Source organism: Ambystoma mexicanum, chromosome 2q (assembly GCF_040938575.1).
Source record: "Ambystoma mexicanum isolate Mex_15411 chromosome 2q, UKY_AmexF1_1, whole genome shotgun sequence".
Classification (NCBI taxonomy): domain Eukaryota; kingdom Metazoa; phylum Chordata; class Amphibia; order Caudata; family Ambystomatidae; genus Ambystoma; species Ambystoma mexicanum.
Window position 1 is genome coordinate 28646687 of NC_090924.1, and position 26153 is coordinate 28672839.

Genomic DNA, 26153 nt, shown 5'->3' on the forward strand with positions numbered 1-26153 from the left:
TTATCGACTCTCTGGAAACTAATCCAGCCTATCTCCAATTACTTCTAGATTGTGCCAATCTGGTTTGAGAGAAGTGCCGTAACTTTGGGGTTATTACCTGTTAGCTATAGCTGAGGCAAGAGGCATCTTCAAGATAATCAGGTTAGTGAGCACATAAAAGAACATTAGATTTGAAGGCATTATGTTAGAAACTCAATAAAATACGGTACTGAATATATTCATTTATTTTACAGAACTGATGAATTATTAGGAAAAAATGGTGCGTTGATTGAAGCCAACTTTCAACACTCTGCAACCTTGATTCGCAAAATTAGGTTGCAATGTCTGTATCTGTGTCGCACTTGCTGGAGAGATGTCCAAGAACCCGCCTCTGTGAAGCAAGTCGGTTAGTAGGCCATCCTGCATATGAATGTGCCACACTTTAAGTTCTATGGTTCCAGAATTGTGGTTTTATTGGCACACACAGTTCTAGAATGGTTCTGACACATTGTCCTTTATGGTCTTGGCACATTTATATGCAGGAGGGCCTACTAACCTACTTGATGAATTATAATACCTGATGAAGAGCAGCAAAGCCTGAAACGCGTCATGTTGAGAGAAAAGGATACACTTAGTCATTGTCTTTGTTCACCCAAGTGTATATGTTTATTTCTGAAATTAAGAATGAATCCATGAGATTGTCTCACTTATAATTGTTTTTAAAAAATCAAAGCTTTTCATTTGTATCAATGTAAATATAATTATTTTGTGTTACATTCTTGTATTGCTCACAGATTATATTGAGAAGTGTGACTTTATATTTGATGACTACTCCCCTTTTGAAACAATCCCTTTGTATTAATAATTAAACACTGTATATTATCTCTTACATTTAGTTTGCCAATTCCTTGCTTAAAAATTGGGCTCAGATTTCAGTTTCACTGTTCTAGGTGTGACTCATTGTTCTCCTTGTAAAAATTGATCTTGTAGCCCAAGATCACAAATTCTGCGGCACCTAAACACATTGAATACTCTTCCAATCATTCTTTCAACAATATCACAATAAAATTCATAGGAGCTATATCACTTGAGTGCCCCTTTCCACCATTGTTTTTCCTGACGCAAGCGAGCAGCCACGGAATCCCATGCAAGCCAAGCAGAACTTCCATGCCCGCATAAAATGAGGTAAAGTCTTGTAAATCAGATGGACTCACTTTCTTAGCTTTCCAAGATACCAAATCCTCCGGTTTTGTTGGTCCGTATATGTTCATAATATGAACAATCTTAGGACCAATGTTAAGAGTGCATTGGACACAACTGCATTCCATGTCCGCTTCTTGTTCAATTAATTGCTCACTCTGAGATTTGTTTAGCAGAGGGTTTAAATTTGTTTAAGGGCTTTTGGACCTCCAATCTCCTAACAGGGTTCATACTACGTTAATTCCATATTAACGCATGAAGAGTCCTTAACCTACAGATTATTGTACTGCTCTAAAATGGCACACTCTTCTAGGCGGAGGAATGAGGCATTTATGAACTAGAAATTGCAAGTTTTTTTTATTTATTTTTTTATCCAGAGCACTTCAGTGTGCATTTAGTTCGAACATACACATGCCAGTTTATTTTGTTGTTCTGATTCTGAGTTAAATCCCTATGACTATAGGCCAAGGTTCTGTGCTTGGAAGACCATCACGTGGACTATTTATTTTGTATGATGAATGAATGATTCAGTGAAGCACAGAGAGGTCTCCTGTGGAGACTATATTTAAAGAAGCATGATAAATAATGCACATCCCAGAGCTGGGAACTATTTTTGAAACACTTAACGGCTGAACTTGAACTGGGCTGGAGCATAACATTATTCCTTAGCATTTATGGGATTAAAACCTGGCATGATTGCATTTGACTGGTACATTTTACGTCTATGTTGGCAAAAAGTGTAACAAACACAGTAAAATGTTGTTGAACTATGTGCAAGACTGTGAAAAACGAATTATCAGCAAATTACTTGTCACTGAATTTTCACCAGTGAATACGACTTGAGCTTCTTTGGGTATTTACTGTGAAATAATGGGACTGATCTGCAAACACGATGTGAATCAGGTTCAGTGTATTTACAAGTGAAGTCTTGCTCTGTCCATCACAATCTTCACGTATATTAAAAATATCAATCTTGATAAGACACTATGATGGCCGGGATTCAAAAAATGTTCACTCACTTGCCAGTACAATTTGCAAAGGCAAGTGAGAAAAAAAAATCCTGATCGTGGAACAATTCACAAAATTAAAACGTAACAGCTCAAATCGCTTTGTGTTGGTAGATTTCTGCTAACCACAAACCTAACTGTGGGCATACTGGAGAATTGATGCCCACTCAATATTAGAACATTTATAATTGTGGAAGGGGTGTGATTTCACATGTAGCAGTCCCTGAGGGTCTTTATCTGTGCCTGATCACCCATGTTTTAAGCCAGATGCCTTGGAAAATACAATGCTGTCAGGGGTCTTTTCAGACTCTTGCTTCCAGATAAATGGACCTGATAGATGGAAAAGCATACATGTTTCTACTACTTATTTTGTATGTATTTACATGTTTGCACTGTATTTGCTATGGCAGGAAGCCAATGTTCCACATTATGGGCCTGATTCACAGAACCGCTCTATATTGGCACACACCCATAGGATGAAGAGAAACAAGCTGAGCACCTTTTCTCGTCCCGCTGCACGAACCTAGCACAAATCCAATAGAGCAGCACACATTTTCTCTACCACTGCCGGAACCTAGTACGAATCAAACAAAAAGCTGCATTAAGTTTCTAGCGCTGCTATGCAAAACTAACACAAATCAAAAAGAGCAGCACAAAGTTTGTTGTGCCGCTGGGCAAACATACAACGTACAAGAAAAAAAGCTGTGCAAAGTTTCTCGTGCCGCTACGTGAACCAAGTACGGTTAAAAAAAAAAACATGCAAAGTTTCTTGTGCAGCAACACAAAACTAGTATGGATCTAAAATAAGCCAGCACAAAGTTTCTCATGTTGCTGTGCAATACTACCAGGGCTTGTGGAAAACCACGCGAAGTTTCCTGTGTCACTCCACGAAACTATTATGGATCGAAAAAAGACATGCACAAAGTTTCTGCTGTGGTGAACCTAGAACAGAAATGACCTGCACTCCATTGCATAGTCCACACTTTTCGCTTCAGCAACGAACATTTTGCTCGGTTTCCCTGACCCCATCCTTGTGTTCTCAGTTTGTCGGCAACAGACGTCGACAAAAAAACCCTAAAGTTAAATAAGCCTGGATAGAGTGGCTGCATTTGCCACATGTCTATACCTCGTCCTTCCAACTGCATGAACATCCCTCGTGTTAATCAGGCATTTCTGTGAAGGGAGAACGTGAACGTCACTCTGACCATTTCGTTCCCTCCTCACATCTATGCAACCCTGTGCTCCTTTTCCATTTCATGAGTGACAGCACATAACGTTGTAGACAACTAAACCGTTTTATTTCTAAACCTCATTTTTTGTCGGAGGGTGGGGGGAAGAAAGAATAAGCAACGCAGACAACAGGTGTTTGCACTTATATAATACTTATTTAAAACCCACGTCGTCTTTAATAGTACTCTCCAGTGAAAAACGTAAAAGTGTCATTAAACACAAGTTCCAATGTTTCAGTTCGAGGTAGTGCTACTATAAACATTCTCTGTATATTTTGAAAACACGCGACCGGGACTTGATTTATTCTACAGCAAATAAAAGCGGCGTTGACTGACAGCACAACGCACGAGCCCGCTGGACAAGTTGTCAATGATGTCACCTGACAACTCTGAGAAGCTGCCACCTCTTCTGAGATTCCTCATCCCATTGATCACACTTGCCTTCCAATGACACATGCTGCATTGGTCAACAGCTGTTTCACAGTGTGATGGATCAGGTGAGCAGCCAGTATGGGGGGGAGGGTCCGTCTCCATCCGCCACTGCATCTCCACATCAGACCCCTCCACCTGCTGATGCTGGAGGCACCCAGGGACGTTCCAGGGGGTGAACTCTTGCAGCTTGACATTTTGAAAAAAACATGTAATAAAGTCGTTCACAGATTAGGCACTAACGTTTACAATTAGAATTAGAGGAGCATGTTTGTGAAAAGCGTATTACATTAATGTCTGGTATAGGTTCAAAGACTGGCCTCGCATTAGATCTCTGTGCAGGCCAATTATGTCTGCATCGCATACTCACACTGTCAGTTCCGTTTCATTCCATGTTGCGGAGCCTTCGGTTCCTGAACTACTTGGTTCAGACTCGGATTCGTTTGCCTCACAGTCTGCGCTACACTTGACAGTGCCAGAAGCAGGTGAGCGCTGCCTTCTCCCGCGCTGGCGCATAAGGTGCTTCCTTCAAAGATTGCAACGACTGTTATCGTGGACGCTCTTCTCCCTTACCTTAGTCAGACTCCTGCACGGGTTCAGATTCATTTTATGGATCCTCTTTTTTTCTAAGTGAAATCATAGGGAAATCAGAAATCATGTCCACTGACTCTAGTAAAAAGAAATCCAAGCACATTCATTTTGACTATGCAACTGCTCAGGCACGTACATATTAAGCCATGTAACTGCCACTCTGATGCATAGAAACATTTATTTATTTATTTGCATTTTTAAAGCACTCACAAAGCCCAGGGGCATTGAGGCCCTGTTACAGGAATATGACTTAGTTGTGTATTTATAACGTGCTTTATACCCGCAGGTTTCCAAGCGCGACCCCGGGGATCAAACCTGTGTTGCTTCATGTCGTCTTGTTTCCAAAGCGAGCATGTTGCCCATGAGCTATCCTCCCGGGACAAACACGTGAAAGAAATGTGTCCGTATTTGCATCAGGACACATATATTACCTTTAATAGAATATTACCTTAAATAGGGAGAAGGCAAAAGGGGTGATCTGTGTTCCTCCCTACACCATGGACATCAGCCCAAACGTTATTGTTCGGTTGCACCGGGTGACTCCACTCCACCACTGCTGCCCAGGCATTCAGCCTTCACAGGATTAATCACTATATTATCAGCAACGAAGCAATGGTGAGCGTGGCTTGGATCCCATTCAAGACGGGCGCTTTCTCGATTTCTCTCACAAAACTCAATGACACCTTCAAATAGTAAGACCCAATTCTGACTGCTGTATGAGAAATATCTTCAGAACATAATGTCTTTAAATGATGTGATCTCAGTCAGGAACTTAATAGTGTGGCAGATAATACGAGCTGTGCGTTATTGTCCAGTGAAGTGGACACCAGAGATCTGTGCTGAAAGCACACCGTTTTGTTTGGTGAGCGGAGCTCATCAAGCAGCTGAGGGCTTGCTGAGGCCAAGCACTGCATCAAGATCTCAAATATCTCTGTGACAGATAATCCGTTTCTTCTTTTTTGGTGATTTTGCTCCATCACAATCATCCCCTGGGGCGTTTCTGATATTTAAAACTAGGAAATGACCTTCAATTGAATAAATATTGCCATCCTATCTCACTCATTCACTCATATTTCAATATCTTTGAAAATATATGTCTCCAGACCAAACATTTTTCTATTAGACTGATTGTGACAGAGCTTGTGATATTGCAAACTCTAATACTAGATCTGTCTGCTAGTTTCTGGCAGTGGCACTATACAGTTCTGAGAGGCTAGCTTTGTGGGCCCTAGGCTCCCGGAGGTCTGTGTCAGAGATAGTTCCCCATTCCCTATGGAAACGCCTCTGAACCATGTTTCCAGGCCACTGGTTAAAGCATTGGTAATCATTGTGTACTTCGAACCTAAAGCCTAAGCAATTTTTCTTGGTGTCTCCAACATTTATTTCTCCCTTGTTAGAGGCTCTAGGCATGTCTTCTGTATGTCCCCACTTCCTTACATTCTGTGACTAGAACATGTCTTTAAAGCAATGTTACATTATTTGACTTGTTTTGCTGACATTCTCATTTAATTAAGTGAAAATGGTCCGTCGTAGTTTGATGCTTCTGGTAATTGAGGATTTGTCCTCTTGATTCTTATTTTCACAAGGAAACACATTATGTACAATTTATAAAGTACATCTTAGTATTTTACTGCTAAAATAGGTCTTCATATAGCAACATCTCTTGTATTGCAATAGCAATGCTTGTCTTTTGGTCTCTTGAATCTTCCTGTCAATCTGTTACTGAATGGAGTTAATGATTGTGTGTGGCTCATTGCCGTTGTGTGCTCCCCATACTACTTTTTGCCGGGAAGGCTCATCAGTGTGTCTCTCCAGTGATGGCAAACAGAACTAGATGCCACTATCTGTGATTTGAGGGGGTGGGTTGGTGGCTGATAACAGGCATTGGGGACTGAGGATCACATTGCCGTCACATCCTGCATCGTCTGTGTTTCCTCAGGTTCATGCACGCTAACTGAGATCCATAGGGCTCTAAAGCTGCTGATTCATTCCATCAAATAACAAACTAATTAATAATTAAGTAATTTGATTACATAAATTAATGACAATGAACAGGATGTGCAGTCCAACAGGAAGAATACTTTGTGATTGTCCCCTCTGTAGCTCATTCAGAAAGCCTTTTCTTTGTTCATTTTATTTTAGACCATCAGCTGAATGTGCTCCACTAGCTAAAACACATTGATCTTTTTGTTGTACTTCAAATCTTTTGTCACATCACACACAACAATATGCTGCATGGACCTGTCAAACAATGACTACAAGCAGGTGCACGTATTGATGAGATTCTTTTGTTGAGTGCCTTTAAAGTACAAGAGCAAACAATAGCAATTCTTTTTGGGCTCACAGCACTTTGCATTATTTGCCTGTGGAATTAGATAGTTTGTTGAAATTGGTCTGCCTTTTAGCTGTTAGTTAGAGTAGTCTATAATATTTTAAAGATACTCCAACACAACATGAGCATGCTATAGACAACTCGCTGATGAAACCAATAATACCTTCTTGTTGTTACACAGATTCCTAACCATGGTCCCTGTGCATACTCTCATGTCCACCTTTTCAGGAAACACTGGCTACACTAATGTAATACAGTGTCTTATAAGCACAAGACAAAGCATTGCTCTGGTGGAAAACTGCATTGAAATTATGTTTTCTGCAATATTTGCCCTAGTGATCATAGTATATAAAACTTTACTTTCTCCAGTGCAATGTTTTTCCAATGACACCCCCACCCAACATTATTTGGGCTATCTTTGTGAATATGTCTCTTATTAACTTTCTGAATCAGACAAAAAAACATATTGTTACATTGTGAAACATCCCGCAAATGTTGCCTTCCATTTGCTGAGGTTCATGATATAATGAAGAAAACAACATTTTATGGTCAAACAACTGTGGCAAAGGCATGTCATGATATCTATCCATATATGGTTAAGTTGCTCTAATAAACACCTATGAGACTCAGAGACTTTAAGTGTGCAGTGTGAAAGTAACATACTAAATAAATGTGCCAGATTTAGTAAGCTATGCACAGTCACAAGCATCTCCACCATGAACTGCTCAGTCTGAAACCCAGGACATCAAAGATGATATCCTCTTTGATTAGAGAAACATAACCCTTTAACAAACGTTTTTTCATTTAATTTCAAAGGGTTTTATTGGAGCAAGTTAACCATAACTTCCCTGTAGCAATGCTTTTTTTCACTGAATTCCACAGGTTTTGATTAGTGTACCAAAACCATAATGTCCCTTTAAATAAGTTTTTTCAGTGAATTACAACAGTTTTGACAACTAAAGAAGTTTCATGATGTTACAGCACTTTATGTAAGTTATTAGTAATTCCACTTTTAACATATATGAAAGAACTGTAACTCTCCTTTAACCAACATATATTATACAGCACATACTGATGTGTGTCACTTAGAGTAGAACATGTTGGGGATGCACATCATGTGTGAATTGCGTAGGGCACGAGGCTCAACTATGACTTCTGCCCCACCATGCACCCACAATAACCACTGTGCCTATCCTGCAGGTTGCTGCATTTTCCACTATACCATAATGGGATTATGGGCCACTGTCCACGACCACTGGCCATGTCCCTTATCCACAAACCCTAGGGCATGTGCTCCAGAGATGTTGTGAGACCCGCAAAGCACCGTACAGCAGATGTTGGGCATGGTCTGTAGCCTAGCCCAGCAGCCTCATTGGCCCAATTGTGTCAATAACCGTTGCCCATGACCACTGGACACACTGCCTGGGAATTCAGCCATGTTGCCTGTTGTAAGGGATTTCAATCAGGCACACACCCAGGTCTCGCCTAGCAACGTAGTGCGCACATGAAACCCTTATTTTATTGTTGTTTATAAATTCAATATTCTGACTGATATACCACTCATATCACACACTTCTCAGAATACCCCCTTGTCACACTGAACAAGGAATCAGGATAGTTTGTAAAGGTAAAGATTTAGTTATTTATTTAATATTCAGTCACACATAGGTTTAATATAGATATATATGGGGCAGCAATCACCCAAAGGGTGACAATAGAATTCAGAAAGATTAGCAAATCAATTGAATTCACTTATAAGGAGGCAAAATAGAAAACACAGGGGAAAAGAACAGTTTGTTTTGCACACAGATAGCGTTTAGGTTAATGGTCCCCTGCAAAGTTTTGTTTAAATACAAAGAAGCAATCCTACACCAATGTGAGTAATTAGCAGGTTTTCAGGAATTAAATACAATGTCTAGAGTTGTAGGAAATCCTACCTCCATAACAAGATCGAAAACCTTATTTTGGCAAATGACACTTTGAAAATGACAGGTGAAATGGCTTTGTGAAATACTGCAAAAGGGTGCAAAAAGGCTTAAATGGAGAGAAAGTCTAAGAAAAGCAACACTAATCAGGTTCGAACATACATGAGCTATAATATAAACGACAATAAACACTTGAGTCAAATACACTATTCCGCAATGTGGTTTTTAGTTGTGGAGATTGCCAAGGATGTTAGGTATCAGTTTCTATCTTGAAAACTGAGGGAGTTATAGAGGTTTTAGTGAGAGGCGTTTTTTTGCAAAATAGTCACGAAAATGAAAACAGAAATGCGCTTTTGAAAATGACAGAAAGGTTTGATTACACTATATTATGACTATGAAAAAGAGAATGCAACACGTGGATCTTACAGTCACATAATCAGCGTAACCAATCCTGGTCTGGATAATCTATTTCTTCCTGGAATTTACTTTAGTTATTCAAACTCACTAGGGAGTTATGGTTTTGGAACACAGGTGAGACAATCAGTGTGAGAAAAATTCTAACAATACTGGAGTTCTGAATTAAAGATGTGATTCGTTGAGACAGGGATAATACAATGCAGATATACTAGGGGTCACTGTTCTTCCTGTTAATACTTACAGAAGAAGTTATTAAATTGGATCGTCAGCTCTGCTCAATGAATTGCATCTGTCTAGCAGCAGCAAGGCACCTCTAGCGGGATTGGATCAGCAAGGCGGCTCTGGTCAATTAGGACTGTACCTCAGCTTGGATTTGGAAGGGCCCCTTCTGGTTACTGGACACGGTAGGTAGCAGGATGCAAGCTGTCAGCGGGCCAGGATTAGTGGTAGCAAGCCAAGCTCAATCAGAATTAAATCCCTTCAAGTTTGGTATGTTTGCAATTGGGTCAGGCTAGCAATAATTTTGCAATGCTAGAGTCTGGATTCTGCAAAGAAATCAGGATCTTTCAAGAATTCTGGAGTCAGCTATAAGTTGAAGAGTTCTGAAATAAGGTGCTACATGGACATCTGGATGGGTTCTGGAATCAGTGTGTTCTGGAAGCAGTCTGTCTTTTGTGTAGTGAAACTTCTATATTTATACATTACAAATGCCAACCCCCAGTTTATGGTGTGGGCATGTCTGTGAGTGGCTACCGGCATGTGCTTTGTCCTGGTTGGCAGTCTAAACAGAGCTGTCATTTTATGACAGGATTTAGGAACTCCCACCTGGATTTTTACCCAAAACATACTTTTGCGCAAATGTACATTTCTACCATTATGTAGCCTCAAAAAATTGTACGGATATACCTTATAATTGAGTATCTGCATTTACATCCACTTCCCATCTTTGTGAGAGCTGTATTGGTCATTCTATGGATTTTTATCAATATGACCCATAACACTTTGGATTAATCATTTCTAATTTGATACATCTCTGGACGCTGATCAGGGGATCATGTACATACAATTTTAAGCATGCAACATTAATAGTTTTGCCATAATCAGTGTTTTCGTGTATCTTTGGTTCCTTATGTAGTACAAACTCCTACCACATCTTCAACTGTCTAGCATGAGTAAAGGCCCATCTTTGTGAGAGCTATATTGGTCATTCTATGGATTTTTATCAATATGACCCATAACACTTTGGATTAATCATTTCTAATTTGATACATCTCTGGACGCTGATCAGGGGATCATGTACATACAATTTTAAGCTTGCAACATTAATAGTTTTGCCACAATCAGTGTTTTCGTGTATCTTTGGTTCCTTATATAGTACAAACTCATACCACATCTTCAACTGTCTAGCATGAGTTAAGATTTATACATTTGTGTTTTTCACTTGTCTACTTATTTTGGCTGTCATGTTAAATGTCATAACGTTCTGAGGCAAAAACAAGTAATTTCCATTCAAAATCCAGTCCAGGTTTTTTCTTACTTTCAAAGTGAGCAAATGGCCAGTCCTTTGAAATATACTGAGAAACCTCTTCCACATCCGGCCCCGTCCTTTAGGAAGATTGGTGTCCAAGCCTTCCTTTGTCTTTGGGTCAGCTATGAGACAAATGTCTGAGGCTTTCTTTGTTTTCATTATGCAGCAACCATTAACAGCCATTAGCCTTCCTGTTCTCAAGGAAGTGTCAAGCAGAGATGCCAGTTTTCCCAGGCCAGGCTATCAAATCAGAATTACATAGTGGATTGGTCCCAGACTGGGCCCTTTGACATTAAAGTTTTTTTTTTTAATTTCCAATATAAAATATAAGCACAGTTTATAAAGGATTTAAACATTTTAAAAGAATTAGCCCTTCACCAACAGAGGCAATTTGTTTGCCATTTTAATCAGGAAATAGAAACACTTTTAAACTGGGTTTGACAGCTAATTTTCTGATGTAGCTGTCAGTCAGTGAGGCCTGGATTCCTCTGACTGCCTGGAGAATCCATGATTTCAGCACACTTTCCTTTCAATAATTCACTGGGGAAAATGACTGGATTTAGCACCAAAACAGCACTCTGAAGGTTGCCATTGATTAGGAAACTGTATTTATGAGCATTTTTTGGATGTTAGCCCTTCTGTGGCCTTGTTTCAAGTGACAGATGACAAATGATAGATGACAGCAGTGATTCCTGGTTTTACACCAACTTTGCCTGTGTGTGTGGGGCAGGGTGTGCAGCTCTTTGGTGGTTTTATGCACCATGCGCAATCTTTCAGATTTGGTGTGCACAGGGTTATTTCCTCAATTTTTGACCGTTTTCTTTCCCCATTGGCATAGGGGTGCACTGTGGCGCATTGGCGTGGATAAATACTCAACACTGTCTCACAAATCAAAGCACAGCAAATATTGTACGTAGCCATGGGCTTCAGCCATGTTGTAGCCCCAGTTGCCAGCACAGAGTAGACTCTGAGCATTGCTGGAACCCAGGCCCTGGGCCCACTTTAACCCCATAGCCATAGGCCATTGCTCAGGTGTCAAGGTTACATCACTATTTATTTGTACCTACATTTTGTTGACACTTTTGAAAAAATAAAAACACAGGATGGATTAAAATCAAATTTGCAAGAGAATGCTTTCAGAACCATGCCACCGCTCCTTGCACATGTTTGGTGTAAACCCGTCCAGTGGTTCGGGCTGCAGCTGAGAGTTACATATTTTTCCTATTCAAGCCTATCTGGATTTAGAAAAATGTGGGACTCTCCCTACAATTTCCCACTCCCCTCCACCCCCGATGAAAGCACACAGTTTGCAAAGATAAATTTAGAGTCGAGTTAACATTTCTTATGCAAAGTATTGTGCAGATTTGTCACTCAGAGCCAAAGTTAGAAGCTGCCCAAAAACTGATCTTCCTGTGTGAAATCCAACTTAACCATAAATACAGGGCCACTATCACCATCCCTGTACTATATATATATAACCATATATTAAGTTGTCTTTTATAAAACCAATGATACAATCAATGTTATTCATGACATTTGTAATTACATCACATATTATGTTATAAATGGGTATAAACTGTATTACAAAACAAAACCAGGGTCATTTCTTGTTCTTTTGTCTGGTAACACAACAAGTCCCTTTAAGCGTTTATTAGATTTATAATGCCATTGCACTAGCACATTTCAGAAAAATTACTTTTGTTAACAACTATTATACTGTTCCTTGAAAACATTTAATGCAATTCTGCAATAAGATTTTCAAGGCAGTCTCCCCTGCATGGCCATTGTCAGAATTGTTCATGGATGGATTTGTGCTTGAAAAAGATTGTTTTTAACCTGCAAGTTTCTCATTTGAAATAGAATATTTGTGTTTGCCTCAATATCTCCAAATTCATTTTGATCTTGCACATACACTCTTAAGACACATACACTCTTAAGACGCAGTATAAGTGTATAGGTGTGTGTGTTATATCCTATAACACACACACCTATACACTTATGCTACCCAGTAATCTGCATGTTGAAGTGCTGGAAACCTGCTACTAAATGAATGAACATTTTCTACACCAAGTTGACATGTACTAGTATGAAGTGTGCATTGGGAACATGCACACTAGTAGAAGTATATTAACTGACATCAAATTCAGTACTAAACATTTTTTTAATTTTATATGTATGAAAGATGTATGCAAGATGTAAATTACGTACATTATTGAAATCTAAACCATATTGTTTACAAGCCATCGGCTCGTTTTGTGATACATTCATAAGGCAAACACTCATATTATATACACTCATAGAATATACACTCATACTGTACACACTATGCTCCGAACTGAAATTATATATTTTAAAAGAAAAACGTTTAAATTCATACGTTAAGGATGGATATGTATTGGTTTGGAGTGAGTTTATACTTCTAGTATGGTTGAAGTTGTAGTGATTTACAGTGTTTGTAACTTATGTTCACTTTTTGTAGAGTACTGGTCTGTAATGTGTTTCATTTGCATATGCTCGCCCACTGTTTTCAGCTGAGGGTGCTCCCAATTGCACAACTAAAACTAACCGTGCTGCAAAAGAGTCCTACTACCACCCCTAAATTGCATTAACCTTTTTCAGTGAGCTCAAGTCCTGTAGACGTGTCCTAATTTGCATTGGTTGTCATTACGATTCCAGCAGTAAAAAGTTTATGCTTAATACAGGATTTCTGGTTTTAATATACATAAACTCTATGCTGAAAGTGATTGACTGACCAAATAAAGCAAGTACACGATTGAATTGCTAACACATTTTGTATGACATAACATTCATCATCATGGTCGTTTCTCTGGGCTCTTTCCAGCTTCCGCGATGGTGTGATCAAAAAGACCAGGAAGTCCCTTTATTTAGTGGTGTTGAGGGAAGTCGATCCACATCTTCTCTTGTATTTGGAAGGGTAACCCAGTATGGATGATATTTACGCGACATCCAAAAGGAGGATGGATCAATGTGAGCAAGCAGGGCATGGTCCATTTTAACGAGGGTGGAACAGCCCTATCACTGTGAGTCGAGTACTGAAATGATCAGAACACCTCCTTTGATTGCAAATACATGCCAGCCTTGGGAAATGCGTTCCTCTGTTATCTCAACCCGTTCATTTTCGAGGTGTTTTTTTTCACAGAAAGCTATTTGTATTCAGTCCAAAGAGACTGGCGTTCTGCGTGCAACATATTTCTTCAGGACATGCATTTGGAATGATTTAAAGCATTTGTGATTGCAAATTCCATTATCCATCATACTTCCTTTTACTTGATTTAAAAAACAGAAGCACTCCTTAATAAGCACAAGAGCCGAATACAATATACATTACTTTAGAATCCCAAATGATTTAACCTCTGACATGTACTTTGGCTATTAGCACAACAGCAGCACTGTAATTCTGTTCTAAAATAAACTATTGCCTGCTGTTCCAAGAATATGATATGCCAAAATGCCCTTTATTTTATCTTTAACGTATGTCGAGTAAAAAAAATATACACTATTTTCATTCATTTAAAGAGTCTGTCACAATGTTTTATGTTTTACATTTCTAAAGTGCAAAAAAGACACAGAGGTTTCAGTTGGTTTTAAGAATTTCATATTAAGAGTACACAATAAATGTTTTCCAACAATTTAAAAGACTAAATAAAATGCAAAAAAAGCGGGATTGTTCTTTTGGAAATGTCCTAAAAACAGGCAAACACATGAGTTTTTACTTAAAGCTTAGCAAACTGCAATCGAAAAAGAAACAAGAAAGGCAAGGTTTAATGATGTCCAAACCCATGGTGCAGTCACTGAAAAGTCTTGAGCTTCAAAACTTGGGGAGCAGAGCCTCGGTTTATTAGGTCTGAGAATATCTGTACTACGGGCACATCATAAATCACCTCATGTATGGAACTAGGTGTCGAGATAAGCTGTTGACTCAGGACTACTGATTTGGATGCAAAGTGGTAGATTCCAAAGGTGGAGGCAGGACGATCAGCAAAATAGTGTAAACCCACCTTAAATCTAGATAATACTATTGTTTGTACAGCAATGTTTAAATCTGGGAAGAAATAAAGGTTGTGCTAAGTTAAGGACAAATAACTGAAACAATAGGATCTGTTGAGCTCAGCAAAAGAGCCATCATCTAAACATTAGAGCTGATGCTAAGGAAACAAGATTGTAAAGCACACTAGTGTAGTAGTGATAACAAGGGAAGAATGAGAGCCTAAACAATTTTGAATAGGGAAGTAGCATGAAGAATAATAAACCAAAACCACACTTATGTGGGGGTTTATTTTTAAGGAGTAAAGCAAGACATGGGGCCTGATTTACAAAGTGTTTTCCAGTGGGGATTTCTTATTAAAAAACGCTGAATATCCATCATGGAGGAGATGTTAGGTGTTGTGTCATTGTCAAACCTGTGTATGAGGGGCCCCAATAAGGCAATCAGATCCCCTAGCAGGTCCATGTAGTTATTTAAAAGCAAGTATGACAGGCCTGAATACCCATGGTCACCACATCACACAAAGATATGGAATGCCCTGCATGGAACCACCTGCACATGTTTTGTGCAATCATTTAAATGTGATGAGCATCAAGTCTCGACAGAACCAGCTAGAATGATGTTGGTGGATAAAATGTAAATCCGAACCCTATCTTTAGCAATGTCAAAGGTCACTGAGAGATCAAGAAGCAAAAAGAGACTTGTTACCGCAACATTCATAATGTGCAATGCTATATCCACCCCTGAAGTGTAGCTGTCCAGTTGCTGCATTGAGGAGTAATGCAACATTGGTAATATCTGAGGACAGTCAGTGTGGAAGTAGGGATTGAAAGCTGATCAACTGCACACCTTTTGAGGAAAATGGGCAGAAACAGCAAGAAGCAACTTGTCAGAAATTGAATCAAATCAGGGGGTAACAGAAGTTTTCTTTTCTTTAATACTCAAAAGTAAAACAACATGTGTTTTTTAGATATAAAACTGTAAATACAAATCATCAATAAAATTAAGGGAACAGTTGTGAAATATGTAAAGTTTCCAAATCATAACTCAAATATATGAATATAGTCAAAAAGACTTCTTAGCAACCTTCGTATTCCTACAATATATTATAACTAATTGAAATTTACTAAGAACCAACACGGTTTTGAATCATAAATCATAAGGACTAAACATGTTACCTAGTAATATAGATATAGTAAAATAATCAAGTATCATTTCATAGACAAATATGTTGATGGGTTCTTTATATAATTAAACCACTTTCTTATTTCTAATATGCAGTGTTGCATATAAATATTTGTCTGGAAACCAGCAAACGCTTGCGACATTCACTATCATATCATGTATTCTTGCTTGTGGCTGAGGGAAATGATAATTATGTGTTTCTTTCAATGTTTCGAGATTTCAAATGCCTCAAACAAATTAAAATAACACAAATAATGTTAACATATTTAAGCGTTCTTTCTTCAATAAGTCACTAAGAATACAATGTTTCAAATGGAATTTTGAATCACTAGTACTGCATTCAAATGCATACTGTGACTGATTTATTTTTTTTTAGATTTCTTTTTATTTGTACATATGTTTATGTTTATGTTTAAGTATTTGTACCGTGCTACCATGACCCGAGGAGAAATGTTTGATCTTCATCCAAAAGAAAGAAAACATACAAGAATATACACAAGCATGAAGCATAGTCCAGAAAAAAGAAGGAAAATAGAATCTGAAACATTTTGAATTGACATCACCTTTCACACCTTCAACATTTTCCTTATTTCATACCACATTTTTAATATATACCATAACTTACTTAGTGCATCAATAAATCATAGTTCTTCATATAATGGTGCCTAGGGTGGCCCAGACCTGTGCAATCTAATATCAGATGTTTGTTTTGACGTTAGCAATGCTATTACATATTCTGCAAATCCTCTCCTGATAAGGCACCTTCATTCAAGCACCCCTTAAAGTGAGTGTTCAGCAATGATTACATTTCAATAATAAATAATCACAATTTATCAAAGGGCAAGAACATTCCTATACATATTTTATAATAATCCCCAGTTCAGGCCCAACCGTAATTAGTTCCAAGCATGATACCTGGTACTTAAATTGATCATGAGTATTTTGTAATCAAGGCCAATTAATTTAGTTCTCACTGTACCTTTATTTGAACTAATAGGGGCTTCATGTATATTCATCTCACACATAGCCAATCATTAATTATTTACAATAGCCAATCATTAATTATTTACAATAGAGCAGTATGTGACCAAAGTAGGAAAAAACCTTTTGTACTGGAAAGGGGTGAATAATTCCTGTAATTTCTTAGTGTGTCAATTTGAGCTCATTTGCATTTAACATAGAATAGATGGAACACTATAGACTGAATTGATCTCAGACCCAATTCTGATTGTATATATTCCACTGACAAGCTACTAGCCATGTCAAGCAATATTTTAGGCATTTTCTTTTGAATCTATACATTGACTCTGTGTTTTTTACAGACAATATCCCACAGCCATACAACACTACTGCAGTTATCTTAATGTTATAGATTTCCTTTAGTGGCCTCAGGCTGTAGCATCCATGTTGCACAAGTAAGCTTTTCAATACTGTCACTAATTGCATTCACTTACTTTGTAATGATTGTATATGAGGTTTCCAGGTTAGTCTTTGGTAAATAATGATTCCAAGGTAAGGGTACTCAGTGGCATATTCTATTCTGGTATAGTTGATACACCATTTGCATAAAGCCATGATCTTAGATTTGGCTACATTTGTGGTTCAACAAAACCCATAGGGTGGGAACCTCAGCTATCACTGGCACCTTGAGGTAGAACAATACTATACTCCTGGCACCATCACTGTTCTACATTTATGGCTCAACCATGTAGATTAGAGTATTCATGAAAGGCATTTAGCATCAGCTGTAAGCCAGACAGTGTGAAATCAAGCAGCACTATATTATCTGCATACCCCAGCCGTTGCACTCTCCAGCATCCCAATTACAGTGGTGATGCCTGTGGTGTGTTAAGTTTATTCAATATGCCTGAAAGATATTGATTGAATACAATTGTTGGTGCAAGGATTCAACCCTGATTAAGGCTGTTATGGGTTTCTATTGGGTAAGAAAGGTGCCCTTTTGTGTTGAGCCAGACAGCAACACAAGTGTTATTATATAGTTCCACTATCATCTTCAGCAATTGACTTAGAACACCCGAAAAATTGAGCTTCTGCCAAAGGAGTTGACAATTCACTTTATCAAAAGCTGATGTATAATGGATAAATACAGCACATAACGGTCAATTCTAGCTGGCTTTTGCTTGCTCAATCAATGCAGCCACTTCCATCAACCTAACGGTGGTGGAGTTTCCATTCCTAAAGCCAATGTGATTAGTAGGCAAACTATTATAAGCTGTCTCCCAATAACTGAGCTCAGTTAACAATACTCAGGCAAACAGCTTTGCAGGAACATCTAGCATTGCAAGCCTGTGGTAGATTTTGGGATGGGCTCTTTCTCCACCCATTTAATTACATTCCGATTAATAACAATGGGCTGGGTGATTTGTTATACAATGACTGAAATCTGTAGTGCAATAGACAATAGAATTGGGCAATGATAGCAGCAAAATCTGTCCCACAATACAATTCCAAGAGCTCTTTATGCATAGGTTGTTTAAGTTAAAATGTGAATCCTTACTTGGCTCCATCTAGGGACCCAACAGGCAAACCAGAATGTTTGCAGGTAAGGATGATACCCTTGAAGCATGCCCAGGTTAGAAAAGCTCCTTGAAGGCAGCAAAATTAGCTATTGCCATACAATTAGATAAGATCATGTCATATGCAGTTCAATCAGAGGGCAGATGTTGGTAAAGTCAGCTGTAATCCAAGCTTGGAGTGATGTAAGATTGTGGCACAACACATTGAGATTAATCAACAAAGGTGGATCCCATATAGCTAATTACACCAACAGTTTCCATCATAATGTCCCAAACTCTGTATCCGGTCATAGAGCATTTCAAGGTCCCAGGACCAGGTACATTATCAAGATGTTCACCTCTATCAGCCAATCAGATGTATATGGTTGGCTTCCCAAAACATAGTGATTTTCTTCCAGTTTACACTGAAACATTTTGGTTGCCCGCTGATGCACAAACAAAGTTCATCTCTTTAGGAATTTATTGTAGCTCTTTATCTAGCTCAAGATTGTTCTTCTGAAGTTATTGAAAATCAGTGAGGATGCCCCTGTTTCAAGTTGTCTGTGGTACCCATTTACTCCCATCTCTTTATCCCTGGACTTTGTAATATAACCTTCCAGTCTGAAGTTTCTAGTATAAAGTTTGTGCATGAAATGTGCGGATGATCATTCATAATCCAGATAGGTTGCATGTTAAAGCAGCTGACAATACCACAGGCTTTTCAGTTTCAAATGTCGTGAATTAAGGTTTCTTGTGCACCATTGACATGGTATGTATTATTTGTTGAACGCAATTTAAGCATTAGCCTAACTACAAGAGTGGCAAAACAGTTTACACAATATTTAGAAAAAACAATGGAGTGGAATAATTACCATGATAACCATGGTACAAAAACAGCCATAGAATACATGTGCATTTAACATTTTGGATTGACTAAGATTGCAGACAGTGGCACACAAGTGAAGGTGCTGTTGAGATGGGAATTGGAAAGTTATGATTTGAGACTTTTGCAGAAGGTGAAATAGTTGAGGGGTTTATGAGTGTTTCCAGGTAAAGATGCGTGAACAGCTTGTTCATTTATTTACTATTCCTTTTTGCTCAGGAATGTTTATTCAGATTAATTGCTACAGCTTGCATTATTATGCTATTGGTTTCTTGCTTTGGCATATGAAGGAGACTAACTAGCAAATCGTTTTTTGATTTTTTGATTGGTGGATCCGCACCCTTGGCAAAGAGGTTGAATAGCACCTGTTTAGCCCTGCTTGCAAAAGCTGGTGAAACATCAGCGTTTGTTAACACCCTTGTAGTGTATGCTACTGCAGTCTTTATACATTAATAAACATAAGTAAACAGGTCCTGAGTGCTTTCTTTTTTAAGCAACTTCTTTATTGATGTTGCTCACCAACTATTGGACAATACATTTCGGACACTTCGTCCATCATCAGGGAAGATTCTGCAATCAAAGAAGTAAGCATATGTTGTCTACATAATATTGTTAAAAAGGAAAGGAATGACTTAACTTTTATGACAATGGTTTGAGGAATAGATCTGGTGACCACACCTGATAAAACATTATAAAAAGTGTGTTTCTAATAAGTGCTTAATGAAAAACATAACATCAAGAGTTCAAGCAGAGTTAAACAGAAGGCATATGTGGTCCCTTTCTTTCAAAGGAATGCCACATTTGATATGATTAGAGGATCTGTAATGGAAGAGATGCTAGTTAGGACATTGCTTTGTCACCAGATTGTAAAACGAATACAGTCTAAAGTATAACTTGATCCTTCAAGAGCTTACCAAATTGTCAGAATGCCTCCTTCCTTCAATTGTATGGGAAAAACAAAATATGTTCAGCTAGCCTGCCGTAGTGGCTCTGCTCATATATTAGAAACACGTGGGTTGTTCACGAATGGCATCAGGCAGTAATGACATCCTAGTATATAGGTGTGTAACATCATGTAGCCACCCAGATGGCTATGACGTGTCGGATAACATGGTGAAGAAAAACAGGCTTAAAAGTATATTTCTATTCTTTCAAATAGTCATTGAAAGGTTTTCTTTAATGGTAGGTGGCGCACACCCCGAACAGACACTACTGTTCAGTCCTCCTTGCCATGCTATGGGGTGAAAACTATAATTCAGTCTCTCAGCCTGCAAAAACAAATAGCATGCAAACATAGGCTATTGCTAGTCCAGGCAGAAAGAGGCAATGAGGGTTGTGTCCTTATCGTGGGCATTATGACAACTCAGTTGGCAGAAAAAAAGTGTCTTATGTGCTATGGGAAATTCCAGGAGGAAAAACGAAGCATTACTTACCCTCATACACACTACATAGCCCTTGAATGGCTACACGGGGCAGGTTCACCTAAGTTTGATTTCAATATCACACCCCGGTGAATTCTTCCAACTTATGGCTGCATTACTACTTTGATGTACTATCTCTTTAAATGTCAACTGCATCATTAATATTCTACACATTATCCTCCTTCAAGATGTACCCCATTTCAGAGATCAGAGTTCTGCTTCGACTGACATCCTGAATAGAGGAATACATAAATACATATGGACAGATCATCTGCTTGGTGATACCAAGTGAGGGTAGGCTTTGATCTTTGTCTCCACTGGAAACAAAGTCCTGCATAATACTTTCTGGAATTGACTGTTGAAAGAGTCAAACAGAATGCTCTTTATGGTAGCAGGCTGCAAAGACTTCTTACAATGAGGGAAACATTTTGAGGTATTAGTGGTGAGCAGGACAAATCTTTTTTATTCCACCTATGATCTGATATTGTAATGTTTGTCCTTTTGTACATTTGTAACCATATATTTGCTGGACAGTTTAATGCAGTTACGTTTTTAATGCTTTCCTGCATTCATGGCCTCATGCCAAAATTAAGTATCTTTGATTGATGAATGCATATGTCTTCATAATTCACAAACATTATTATATTTTGTTTGTATGTTTTGGTGTGCAGAGATTTGATGATTTAAAATCAAAGATATAGCTGATACTATGGTTTAATGTTGTGTTCTACAACCTGAATCCATTCACTTTGTTTTCCGAAAGCTGTGCATTGCATATTTTTATGGGCGTTCATCATTAACTGAAAGCTGAACAAATGCCTCATAGACCCTAGGTCATGAAGCAAGCACACACAAGATAATTGCTTACTGGTTTTCCTAGGTCAAAGTGGTCAGTGTTGTATGGAGATTTGGTATTTTGAATCATTGTTTCACCAAAGGAGCAAGAAAGGAGCAAGCCCATGACATTTAGACCTTGCATCCCTCATAATCTATGAAGCTCCATGGGCTATATGGACTTTCATTTCTTACATTTCTAAGGTGGCATACCCTCTGAATACCCATAGGTGTGTCTGTTCAGCTTAGCTAAAGGATTAGTAATGATTACTGGTGTGGCTTTCTCCCACAAAGCTGACCTCTGGACAATATGTCTTGAAAGCTTATCTCTGAATCATTTATAGTGACATGCAAGTAGAAACAATGGTAATGTTGTAATTTTCACTTAACAGAACGTATAATGTATGTCTTATCAACACAATTAAGTCAATGTGCATAATACATAGTTATCTATAAACGTCATTTTGTTGCAGAATATTAGAACACACTCAGTGGGTCATTTATATAACATGGCTGCATGCATAAACACTGTTCATATCATACGTTTGCTGATACAAATTTTGTTTTGAGCTATTAGCATTATACGGATGGAATGCCACGTACAAATTACTTTATTTATTGAATACTAGTTGACATACCTGGTGTTTCCATGGATTTTATTTTCTTGCAGGTACTATTTGTTACACATACCTTGAGTTAGCTTTACATTTTTCAGAAAGGATCCATAAGAAAGGTGAAATGAAAACTCAATACATGTTTCAATTATTTCTCATTTTAAAAATGTTTTCTCATAAAGACTACACAACATAACGTATTGTTCATCTTAAAAAGTCATTCTGAAATATACAACTACGTGAGAACAACATTGAGTTACGTGCCAACAACTATGGACGTAAAATTCAATATTACTAAAGTACATGTTAATTTTAGGGCTTGTTTATAAACAACACTTTTTGTTTCCCTTCCCAGTGAACACTGTCGTTTCAATTACGTTGGGCAACTATTTTTTTTACGCATAGTCTTGTGTCATTACACAAGCTAGGTGGGTCGAGATTGCGAATCAGGATGATGGGTGACCCAACTTTCAGTCAAAGGTGATGTAATGGCATTCCCAGGGGAGTGTGGGGTTGAGTGAGTTGAGGAATTCTGTTTTATTGTTTACAGCTTTTTCAGCATCCACCACCTTTTATCGACTGTGTTGTACTCACTAACTGTGCCCGGATGCATATCCTGAATCTGATCATAGGGCGTGGACTTCGGGTTTTATTCTTTGTGTCGGGACCGATCCTGCTACTGCAATATTACTTTAGAGTCTTATACTCTTAGCCAGGTATTTTATTTTATTGATGGGAGTGAACTATAGTTTGGGATGACTGACCTTGTGCATGCCCATGGTGAGCACAGTCGTGGATCTTTCATTGCTCACAGTATTACTTCTCCATTCAATGTCTTTAGAAAGCTTACAGCATTGATTGCCTGCTCCAGAGGACAGAGTGACATTTGAATTCACAACTTAGCATAAGAGGTGAGTTGACTCACTATTTTAGAATATAACCATTGTATTTGTAGAGCACCCATTCACCTCATAGGTGTATCTTGGTGCTTTGGCAATTAATGTGTATTGTTATACATCTCCATGTTACTCATTGTATTGCCCTCAGAAGCCCTGATGCCTAAGGGTTTGTGTGCTCTATAAATGCATAAATAAATACATAAATAAATAAATAAATAAATACATAAAATGAAGGGTTGAGGGGATAAGCAGTCAACCAGAGAACTTTGTAGTAGACGCTTTAGTCCACTCTGCCAAAGACTAGTCTTCACAGCATAAAGTTAATCTAATTGAGTGAGGTGTTGTCACACATAGGGCCTCATTACGACCCTGGTGGTACGGAGTGAATGGTGCCGTAAAAGGTGCCGGCGCCGTTCACCCCGTACCGCCGCATTATGCGTTCCCCTCGCGGGACATGGTAAGCACGCCTGGGAAAACCAGGCGTGCTTACCGGGTCCCCCGAGGGGAAGAGGGAGCAAACAACGGGCCATCTCGTAATGGCCTGTTGTTTGCTCCCTCTCCCATATGAGGGCTGAAATGGGAATGCGGAAGGACCGTTTCCGGGTCCTTGGAGGGAGGAATTACCAGGCCTTCTGCACTCGGAATGGCCCGGTAAGTCCTCATTCCGAGGACCCGGACCCCGGCGCGATTTCGGCGGCATGGCTACTTCCGAAACTCGTAATGAGGGCCATATAGTGTAAGTGCCAAAATCTGTGGGTTTGCAATGAATGCTTAGTGAGTGGTTAACATTTCAGTAACAAAGAACAACTTTTACCTGTACGATTATATATTTTTCTCATAATGTAATGAAATGCAATGCAACAGGGAGTTAAGGAACAACAACACAAAAGGCTGAAGGAATACCATGAAGCTTGAAAGATGGACCCAGAAGAAAGCTTCAGAAGTGTTCACTCGATTTAAAGAAGCATGCTGCCCAGAACTGCTGGAGAGAAAAAAAAGATGCCACGTTTAAAAAATAAATTCAATTATAGTTTTGGAAAACTTCATTAAATTGTTTTGAAAGTACTCCTACAGTGTCAACATTTGGGGATGGGGGTACAACATGGGCACAATGAAAAATTGTAACTTAGAAATGTACAGCAACACGACACTCTCGACAACAATGTTGTGAAAGGTGTACTGCAAGCTCAGTTAATTACACCAAACATTTAAATGGGGCAGAGAGAAAACAACTTTAAGGCACACACAAACATATACACCATGCACATGCCTCTGTACGTCACAATAGCTGTTTCTTTGATGCTTCTTCAAGGCCTGACCAGACTGTGTTGCTGTATTTACAGCAGCCTTGTTGAGCTCTTGCACCCTCCTGATAACGTCCCTGCATATCATCCTCTACCTGACACAAATATTTTGAGGCAAAATAATCTACAGGGCCAGAGAAAAGCTGCTACCAGGAGAGGGGAAGATCAGTGCGAACAGAGGTACAGGGAGAGGACTTGACAGAGAACCCATTTGTGGCACACTCCTTCTTCTACAAAGCAACAGTGATCCCAGTCATAGAGGTAAAACAGTCAGAGCTAGGAGATGCACCTCCTTTGCCATGTGTGGTATTGTGGGCTGACAGAAGGCCTTACTCTAAGAAGAGGTGTGAATGTGATCCAGTAGCATCCCAAACAGCAATAGTACAGCAATTCACAAATAAATAAATAAATGTCCAACCAAGGTGCATTAAAAATCTGCACTTTAATTGGGCAAATCAATTGTACAATGGACTATCAAAATTCTATAAACAATCCCCCCCTTTAAAGGGAAGACAGAGACATGCAGAATGTAATGATACAGCACTGGAAATGTATCAGGTAGGAAAAACTAGTGAGAAATGCAATAAGGTGTTCAAAAAGGAAATGGCGTGCTGGACAAGTGTGCAAAAGGGTCTTGACCAGTATCTAGGGCCCCAACAGGTAGGGCAGGGTCACCTCAAAGTACCTGATTGCATGTTTAGGTAGTACAACAATGTCAAACCAGGCTTTGAGGTGCTGCAGATGCGGGTCAAACCATGTTCAGGTGTAGGGAGTTGTGGAACAGTACAGATTGTTTTCTTAAAGTAAACTGGCAGTAGAAACTCTTTCTGAAACAGGGAGTGAGGTGCTATTAAGAAAGGTTTGCTCCTGGTTGGATTGTGCAACTTACTTGCTACCGTGATGGAAAATGGTTCCACTATGAAAAACAAATAACTGTACATGCACCCAGTGGAATAACGTTGCTGAAAATGTTGAGTGGGACATGACATCTGAAGAAAAGGTGCCCCAGCCAAATGAATGGGGACAAAATGGTGTGCCATGAAAATTGGGGAGGACAACACTCCCCCGCCCCCCTAAAATTACGCCCATGCATGCACCTTAGAGACATTTGTCAACAAAACAAAAGAAAATACTGCAAACTTCACCTATTTCTAAGGCCTTTAATTGAATCCACAGTATGGCTTGTCAATGCTAAGGACATGTCAAAAACTGTACTGACCTATAGTGGAACTGTCTACATATAAAAGAGCAGAAAGACATGATTTCATGCTTTAAACACACAAATGCAAATTATGTTTTGTTTTAACTATTGCCTGTACAATATGTGAAAACAAGTAGAAATTTGCACGGGCAAGTGCGAACTGTGCCCATGTGAAAAGAGGGTGTTTACCACATCTAAGAAAATGTCATGTGTCTCCCATTTAAGTTGAGTACCAATTGAGAAGCAATTTCCTTAAAACCAAATGTATTTTGTTATCGGGAGGTGCAATTTAAAACTGACAACATGTTTAACAAATTGAATGCAGATGTTCTTTGTAGTATTGCAGCGGCTGAGTAAGACCGTTTCATCCTTGTGCTCTACAGAGCAGAGTCATTTTGTCACAGAGGCCACTAGTGGTAGTGCACACTCCTTCCGTCCATGGCCGGTGCTCAGACCAGTCTTCCTCTTCTTTAGCTTCCTCGTATGCTGTGAGCAGATTGACACAGCCAATAAGCAAATAGCGTATTTCAATGCTGCAGCCCCCAACATGTCCCTGCAGTAACACTAGTTATCCTGGAAGTATTGAACCAAAGCCAAATAGTTGGTTTTCAGCAGAGCTTTGGATGGATACTGACTCAAAGCTAACGTTTGTT

General features: G+C 38.9%; 1 protein-coding gene across 21 annotated transcripts in view; it reads left to right on the top strand.

Annotated features, from left to right (window-relative positions):
* RBFOX1 (RNA binding fox-1 homolog 1) overlaps positions 1-26153 on the top strand; it is a 1014010-nt gene that overhangs the window by 472787 nt on the left and 515070 nt on the right. The window lies entirely within an intron of this gene.